Here is an 8389-nt window from a genome sequence, read left to right on the forward strand (position 1 = left end):
GCTGCCTCTACTCCTGCCTCTGCTGGGTAAGTGCCTCTCCCGGCCCCGGCTCCTCTGTGTGTCTGTCTGGAGATTCCCCCTTCACAGCCCATCCCTGCTCCATATTTCTTACCCCCATTTCTCTCTTCTCCTCCAGCCTCTCTCCAGAGTCTCCCCAGGCCGGTGACCCCCGCAGGTAACGACGTCTCCTGGCCTTGCTGAGATGCTTGTGGTGGGTGGGAGGACTCAGTCAGTGGGGCTGGGGATCCCCTGCCTCCACATGGGGTGTTTGAAATTGAAGGGAAGGGGATTCCCAGGTCCCCTGTGTAATCCCCTGGGTGGGTCCAGCTGCCCATTTCCTATGGAAACTGCAGCTGCAGTTCCAGTCCAGAGAATCACATCCTTGGGGGCAGAAGAGCAGCCCCAGCTGATGGCTACTTGGGTGTCTCTCCAGTGGGTCCCAGCCCAGGCCATAGGGGACAAACTGCCCCCATCTCCATGGGCACTACCCAGCCCCTCACTGACAGTCCCAGCACAGAGAGTGAGGGCTGGATGGACCATGCAATGGAGCTCCCACCTCCCCATGCCACTGACAGCCCTAGGCAGGACCCATCAGTTTGGGGCTGTGTGTGGAGGGGGGGGGTCTCTCTGCCCCAGCTCTGGGCTGCCACAGAGGACTCAGGGCCAGGGGCACAGACCCAGCACCACCATCCAAGCCCTAGGAGCAGGTTTTGCAGAGACCCGAAAGGATAATCTCCCTTCCCCATGTCCTGCCAACCCTCCTCATTTCTCCAAAGTGCCTTCTAGCTACTGCTGTGGGGCTTGGTGTTGAAGCATTGGCAGATACTGCCCTTCCTGTTTTGGCCTCCTGCTCCCCCCAGAGTGTGGGGATCTGGAGCTGCACTGGAGAATGAAGGATCCTCCCGATGTGCCCTCACCCCTGCCCGGGATGGAGAGGGGGCAGCCTGTGGATACTGGGACAGAAGGAAACTTCCCACACAGCTCCTGACACCCCTTGTCTCTGGTGAGACAGGCCAATTGTATCCTGATTGCTCCTTGGCACGATCCCCTTCCCAGCTCCTCTGTTCCCAAGAGGGGAGAGCAGCGGGCTGGAGGGCAGGGCAGGGACATAGAGGGTCACAAGCTGGGGGGTGCAGGGGTGAAGATGCAGAGACTGGAGGGAGGAATTTGCCCAGCTGTGCAGAAGTCAGGTCCACGTTCTAGGAAAGACTCCAGGATCTGAGCCTGTTCAGTGTCACAAAGGGAAGTTTCAGGGGACTGAATCCTTGCCCAGAAGTTCTGACTTGGGGACCAGACTCTTGACAATGGAAGGTTCTTCAGGTGACCAGACAGGGATTCAACACAACCTGGTTCCTAGGAGAGGGAGCTGCACAAATTCTGGCTGGGAATGCGCTTCAGGTTTTCATCTCTGGGGGAGAGAGATAATGGGACACAAGAGAAAGAGAGACAGAGAGCGAGAGAATCAGGCCGTGGTTCATTCGTTGTGGGGTATTTCCCAGTGTGTGGGCAGGTGCTGGGCAGCTAGATTCAGCTGGCTTCTGTTTATATTTCTCCTCTCACTTCTTAATTTCCTGATTGCATCCTGGCCTCTCCCTGTGCACTGACCCCCTGCCTCTGTTCTAGATCTCCTGCCACCTCCTACCCTCGTGGGGAACTCCACGTACCAAGTGTATCCTCCCGGGGAGCCGGTCAAGCTCATGTGCTCCCCTCCGCACAATGAGCAGGCTGGGGAATACAGATTCTCCTTTCGAAAAGGGCAGCAGAGCCTCCTCTCCTCCACTGCAGAGCCCTGGCTGGAGTTCCTAGCTGAGAAGGGATGGTCGGGGTCCTACACCTGTGCGTACTGGAGACGTGATCCCAAAGGAGAGAAGTCATCTAGAAACAGCAACTTCATTTCCATCACAGTGACAGGTGAGCCCGTTTCCTGCTCTTTGGTGAGTGGCTCACTGGGAATCTCAGGCCCATCCCAAAATGCCAACTTTGCTCCCTGGCTGTGGTGAGGGCCCCTCCCTGTATCTCAACCACTCCCTAGCGGGCTTGAGTTCCAGCTCATCCTCAGAGACTGGGCACTGCACTGGGACTGCAGTGGGCACTGCTCCCAGGAAGCTCACAGCACTGGACACTGAGCTGGGCACTTTCAGGGGAGACCCTCAATGAACATTGAGCTGCCTGTATTTTCCATTGTGATTAGTGTCAGGAGAGGGATTGGTCACTGTCCTGTTCCCCACCCCACTGCTGACACCAACACCCCAGTGGGTGAATAGGCAAGATCCTAGCTAGGCTCAAGGGGCTGGGGCTTCCCTGGAGTCACTGGGCCATGTCCCAGCTGGAGTGTGAGATGCTGCCATGGGTCTCCCAAGTCTCTGTGGCATATGGCTGTCTCCTGCTGTAAGTACCCGGTATCCTGGTCTGTGCCTTCTGGGGGCAGCTCCCTGACACTCCCAGCCTCAGCTGCATGAGCCTCCTGTCCCAGCCCCTGCAGACTGAGCTGGCCTGAGCAGGAGCTGGCCCCTCAGTTACCGAGCAAGGGAGGCTGGACCCCCTGGGTTCCCAGCAAGGAGATCTCTGGTGCTCAGTGTTTGCATGGCCCTTCGGGGATGTGGTTCCTGGGCACAGAGCTGTGGCTGGCTGGAGTCTGTGTCCAGGATCCCTCCCTCCTCTGCCCTTCCCTGGCTCTTCCTCTGCCTCACTGTCCCCAGTCTCCTAAGTAGGAACCATCTCCTTCCCTGCCCCCCTTGTCTTTTCCAGCCCCCCAGCTCACAGTGTCCCCACAGCAGCCTGTCTACATCGCTGGGGAAGCCATGACCCTGACGTGCTCAGCTACTGGGGCACCTGCTGTTTCTGGGTTCCGGTTCTTCAGGGACGGCTGGGAAATCCACTCCAAGGAACTCCCCTCCCCTCCAGATAGTTACAAACATCCCCTGCAGCTGTCGGGTCTGTCTGGCTCACAAGCTGGAGTGTACAGCTGTGAATTCTGGACAACAGTTTCTGGTCAAGAGCTCCTATCAGAGACAAGCAGCCCCATCCCCATCACAGTGACAGGTGAGTTCCCCTTTCTCCTGCTGTTTGCTGGCCCCAGGGCAGGGTATCATCTCACGATGCACCATATGAGAAACTAAGCTCCACACAGGGCCACACAGGTCAGTTTGAACCCCCTGGAATATCACCCCCTGGTTCCTGGTAGATTTGGGGTCCACCTGGAACTCGTTATCAGCCTCCCCTTTAGTCAGTTTAGTGGCGCTCCAGGTACAGTGGAAGGAACATGGACTGGTTCAGAATAGGAACTGTAGAGACACGGTCAGGAATGAAACCTGCAGGTCCAGATGCAAGTGGTAGGAAGAGCCCTACCTGGGGAATGGTCCCTTCACCTCCTGAGGGGAGCCAATCAGACAGGGAGTTGCCGTTTCCCCAGACAGAAAGATGAAGCTCAATTTCCTGCTGCCCTGACGTGCAGGAGCCACCGTGTGAAATTAGAAGCTTTGTCAAAATTCCCACATCCCAGCAGCCCCCATTGTGTGTGAAGGGGCAATTCCCATCCCTAGCCCGGCCCTCGCTCATGTCTGTGGGGAGCCCCCCAGCATCCTGGTCTGAACCAAGAGCTCTGGAGAGAGAGCCCAGGTCAGCTCTGAGTGCACTGAACTGTGGGCCCCATCTTCACTTCTCTCCTTCCGTGTCACTGCTAACCCCTCCCCTTTGCTGCTCCCCACAGATCCCCCTCCCCAGCCAGTGCTGAGTGTGGATCCCCCGTCTGGAGCGGTGAGTGAAGGGCTCCCCCTGCTCCTCACCTGCACGGCCCCAGGGGACACCGGCAAGAGGAGGTTTCATTTCTACAAGGACGGAGTTGAGTTTGTCCCCAGGGACGCAGGGTCTGAGATCAGCACCATGGAGCCCGGCTCCCGCTCTGTGAAGGGCTCTGTGCTCAGCATCCCACGGGCCAGTCCCAACGACAGCGGGGAATTCACCTGCGGGTACGAGGGCAACGTGAGTGGGAGGTGGGTCCCGTCCCTCCAGAGCCAGGCTGTGAACATCACCGTGAATGCCACCAGCACAGGTGAGACACCCCTTTATTCACCTCCCTGTGTTGCTTCCTCTGAAGGGCTGTTGTTAATTGATTTATCCTTTCCATGCTCATTGTAGAATTGGGGAATGGAGGCAAAGAGAGAGAATGTGCCCCAGGGGATGTGAAGTTCAGCAAGGAACTAATCCCCCATAGCCCATGCTACACAACCCCTGGACTTTTGGTCCCCTTTTTGGCACGAGGAGGAGGCTGCTACAGACACCTCATGCCATGGGTAGCAGTGAAGGGTTCTCACAGGATAGTTCTTGCCAGGGAAGATTCCTATGGGGGTCCCACACTTGCTCCATAGTGGTCCAGCTGTTCTCATTTGTCCTTCCCTCCCTTTTCTTTGTCTCCTTCATGAACAGCCTCACCCAAAGCCCAGGTTATTCTGTTAACAAGTGGTATCTTGCTTCCAGCTGGAGCCCTGGCCGCTCTGATCTGCTACTGCTTCAGGAAGAAAAGAGGTGGGTGAAATGAGGCCGGGAGCTCTGACCTCCCATCTGCTCCCCCAATGGGGTCTAGCCAATGACTATTCTGTCATGAGCAGCATAAACAGTTTCAAACCACCAACAACCACAAACTATCACACCACAAGGGGGGTACGGAGACCAAATCCCAACATGCCTGGCCCAGGATATATCGACCTCTGACTGAAAAGTCACTGCAGAAAAAGACCGAGTTCTAACGCTCTTAGTAGCTTTTCAAACATGAATTGGTCCCTGAGTGGCTTCTCTAACACACGATTCCCAACAACCAGCTCTGTGGCTGTTTGATTCAAGACTAACAACCCCCACGCAGCACTAGTCAGTCAGGAAAGAGGGGAAACCCTGCAAATCCGTCCCTCAGATGCTGCCTGAAAGACAGAAAATCTTTTCTCGAGTCCTGATGGTCTGTTGAAGTGGGAAGGGCCAGGCATTGCCACAGCATCTGAGCATTCCCGCAAGCTACTGGCTCCATGTCACAAGCAGAGAGTGAGGCGCTAGAGCCACAGCATCCACAGGACTGAGGTGGCCAATTCCCCTGGGGTCTAGGCTCCCGCGGGAAGTGGGAGCCAGAGCAGCGAATCTGAGTGTTCCCTTGTCCCAAACAAGAACTCGTCTCCAGGCCCAACTACTTCTCAGGTTGCCTGGGTGAGTTGTTGGGGTCATGGCCATGCAATAGAACTGAGTGTAGAGATGAGTGCTGAGTCATTGGCTGTGGTTGGGGTTAAGGTTAAAGGAGGAGTCAAATAATTTCAAAGATTCAGGAATCTTCATGGCTCTGGGTGTGGAAATATGCACATCTATACACACACACAGATATTTTGTGATCTGTTTTCACCCTGTGCCCTGGTGGAAGTCACAGACTCACACACGTACTGAAATCGACAGTCACAAAGCTGAGCTTGGCGTCTGCTCTCTCAGGGTCACACACTGGTGGAGTCATTCCCTCTTGCTGCTCCCCACTTCAGCTCCGTTCTCCTCTGATTCTGTTTTAGTTCCAAAGCCTCTGACAGGCACCGAGGGATCTGCGCCCAGAGAACACGCCAGGAACACGAATCCCGGTCGTCACAATAAGCGACCCAAAGCCCCGAGTGCTGGAGTGGAGCAGGCAGATCAGGTAACAGGAATCGATTTAGAGAGTCAAACCCCCAGCACAGTCCAGCTGCCTTGGGACTGCACGGCTGGAATCTCGTGCCCAGTCCTGCGATGCAGCTTCCCATCTGGGCCGGGGGGCAGAGAACAGCCCCCAAGGGAAGCGGCCCAAGGTTTGTTCAGGCAGGGCTGAGTCTCGGTCGTCCCTTCCCCATCACTCTGAACCCCCACAGACTCACTGAGATGTAGGGCAGGGCAGAGACAGCAAGTCTAGTCTTACCTGCTGTGCTGAGCTAGGATTAATAAAACCTTCAAAGGACACTGAGAACAGCCGGTCACCGGCCTGTCTGTAACATTGTCTCAGAAGGGCTGTTCTGTCCTCGGCTTTCTCATCTCCTGACTGAACAGGCCCCATCTGTGCGCCTGTCACATAGCTCGTATTGTACAAACGTCTGGTCAGTTTGGTTGCCTTCCTCTGGGCTCTGTGCAGTTTGTCCACAAATGCGATGCCCAGGCCTGGACAGGGGCTCTGCTGGAGTTCTCACCAGCGTCACATTGGCCCGGAGAATTCTCTCAACTGCCTCACGCAGAATATTGCTATTCATACAGCCCAGAGCAATGTGAGCCTTTCCGGCAGCAGCATCGTTCTATGACTGAAATGCAATTTGGGCTCTTTCTCTGCAGTGCTCCTACCTCGCCAGTGATACTCAAAGTTTACAGCCTTTAATTTTTTCCTTTCTCCGTGGAGATCTTTGCACCTCCTTGACGCTATCAGGGCACGTCTCCAATTTTCCTAAGATCAATCTCACTCTGTCCTCCAATGTCCTTGTAACCCCTATTTCACAGAGATCCTTCCCTGTGCATCATTCAAGCACTCAGTGCCCCGGCACCCCTCCCACTCACTGTTTCTCTGTCCTCCCACACCAGGGCTCAGAAGTCGCCTACGCGCACATCGAGTTCTCAGCCTCAGGTGCTCACACAAGCCAGTGGAAGAACAGAGCCCAGCCTGCTGCAGAGGCGCATGTGCTGTACAGCGAGGTGGTGACCAAGCCCACCTGGAAGGCAGCCAGATAAGGAAGGAGACACTGTCTGCTTCTCCCTGCGTCTCTTCCCCCTCCTACAAGCACCAATATCCTTAACCCTTTACACCCCAACAGCCCTTGTGAGCCATGTGGCAAGGGTGAGCCCAAGTCAGTGGTGTCAGAACATGGAGCTGTCGTGTCAGGGATCTCGTGAAACCCACCGACCCTGATGCTGAATGTCCCTGTGCGCAGACAGAGTTGTGTGTGTGCTGGGAATGTGCTGTGGGTGCAGCTGATACACAAGGCGGCCCCAGACAAGGCAATGTGGATTGATGAGTGTGTGTAGGTTGAGCTAACAGAAGAGAAGTGAAACTGGCCGGGGTGTGATGCCTGCCCGTCTGATCCCTGCTCTTGCCCTGGCTGCAGAGATTAGCTAAGAACTGACACACTCACAGCTGGAGACTGGACCAAGGCACCTGGGGCTGGTTTGCTCTGTAGAGGTGTTAGACTTATAAAAAGGCTGGTAGTATTTAAATGTTGTGAGATGCCCTTTTATATGTTTCTCCATTAATCTCAGTGATACTGGACACAAAGCATGTTACACGGTGATGTTTAATCGTTTGCTCTAACACTCTGAACACCCTCACATCTGGAGAGAAGCAGAAATGTCTTCAGTGTTTAAATTTGTGAGATGCTTGTTTATTAGCATCTCCACTGACAATGGCCACACCCCCTGTCCTAGGGTTATTTTTAAGTATTTGCTCTGAAACTGTGAACCCCCGCACAGCCACAGGATGAAGTGTGAAGTACAGTGCTAGTTTGACACAAGAGGGGCAATTTCCTGCCCAGTTTAAGAAGGACCCCAGACAGCAGCCAAACAATTGTGCAACATCAGTGGAGAAAACATTTGCTTTTTCCTGCCCTGACCCATGAAGTGGACACAAACATGCAATCTTGTTACTGCCTCTTCCCCTGGGGGCAAGGAATTCCCACACGCAGCCAGGCCTAGAATTGGTGTCACTTTCTTTGACACTACAATGAATGGGATCCTGAAATTGGTGGGTTTTTTAAAGATGATGCTAGTTACCAATGCCCCACCCCCACCCCTGGTGTGTTTGTTGCACAGTAACCAGGTCCATGTGTCTGCTTGGAGCCCCTTTAGGTTTTACTTTTGGTTTCTCCTCATCTCTATATGCAGATCTCATCACTATATTAAATAAACATTGTGTTGTTGCTGCTGTTATTGTTGTTATTATTATTATTATTATTAACAATAATAATCATATATTTCCCCCTTTTTTATAAAATAACTACCATGAATATATACACAAGGGGCACAATTTTATATTCTTGCCTCACAATTAGCTAGTTACGGCGCTGGGGAGAAGTGTTCCAGTCCCTGCCATAGGCCGGGTCCAGTCCCAGTCCTCAGGCCTGCTCGATCGCAGTGTGTCTGTGAGACTCCTCAGCAGATTGGCTGCCACTGAGAGCACTTCACTGTTTTGTGTTTGGGATCTGCCGCATTGTGCAAACTGATGGTTTCCCCTTATTTGTGATAGAATTTCCCAAAGGGAACGCAGTGTTTGGGCCCAGGCAGTGAGCCACAACTTCCACAGAACTGTCTGCACCCTGTTTCCCAGGCAGTGTTAGTTTTCATGGCAAGTGGGACCCTCTTGTGTTGGATCTATTCACTGGTACGTAGCACACGGAAAACCCCTTCTAGTGAATCCAAC

The 8389-nt window shown here is 54.1% G+C and overlaps 1 long non-coding RNA gene across 1 annotated transcript; it reads left to right on the plus strand.

Annotated features, from left to right (window-relative positions):
- The first annotated feature begins 4421 nt into the window (after positions 1-4421).
- On the plus strand, positions 4422-7807 carry LOC142821386 (uncharacterized). The gene is made up of 3 exons (XR_012898161.1): positions 4422-4524; positions 5538-5659; positions 6562-7807. It is a non-coding gene; the product is annotated as an uncharacterized LOC142821386 (long non-coding RNA).
- The last annotated feature ends 582 nt before the right edge of the window (positions 7808-8389 follow it).

The sequence above is a fragment of the Pelodiscus sinensis genome, chromosome 30, assembly GCF_049634645.1.
Source record: "Pelodiscus sinensis isolate JC-2024 chromosome 30, ASM4963464v1, whole genome shotgun sequence".
NCBI classification, from domain to species: Eukaryota; Metazoa; Chordata; order Testudines; family Trionychidae; genus Pelodiscus; species Pelodiscus sinensis.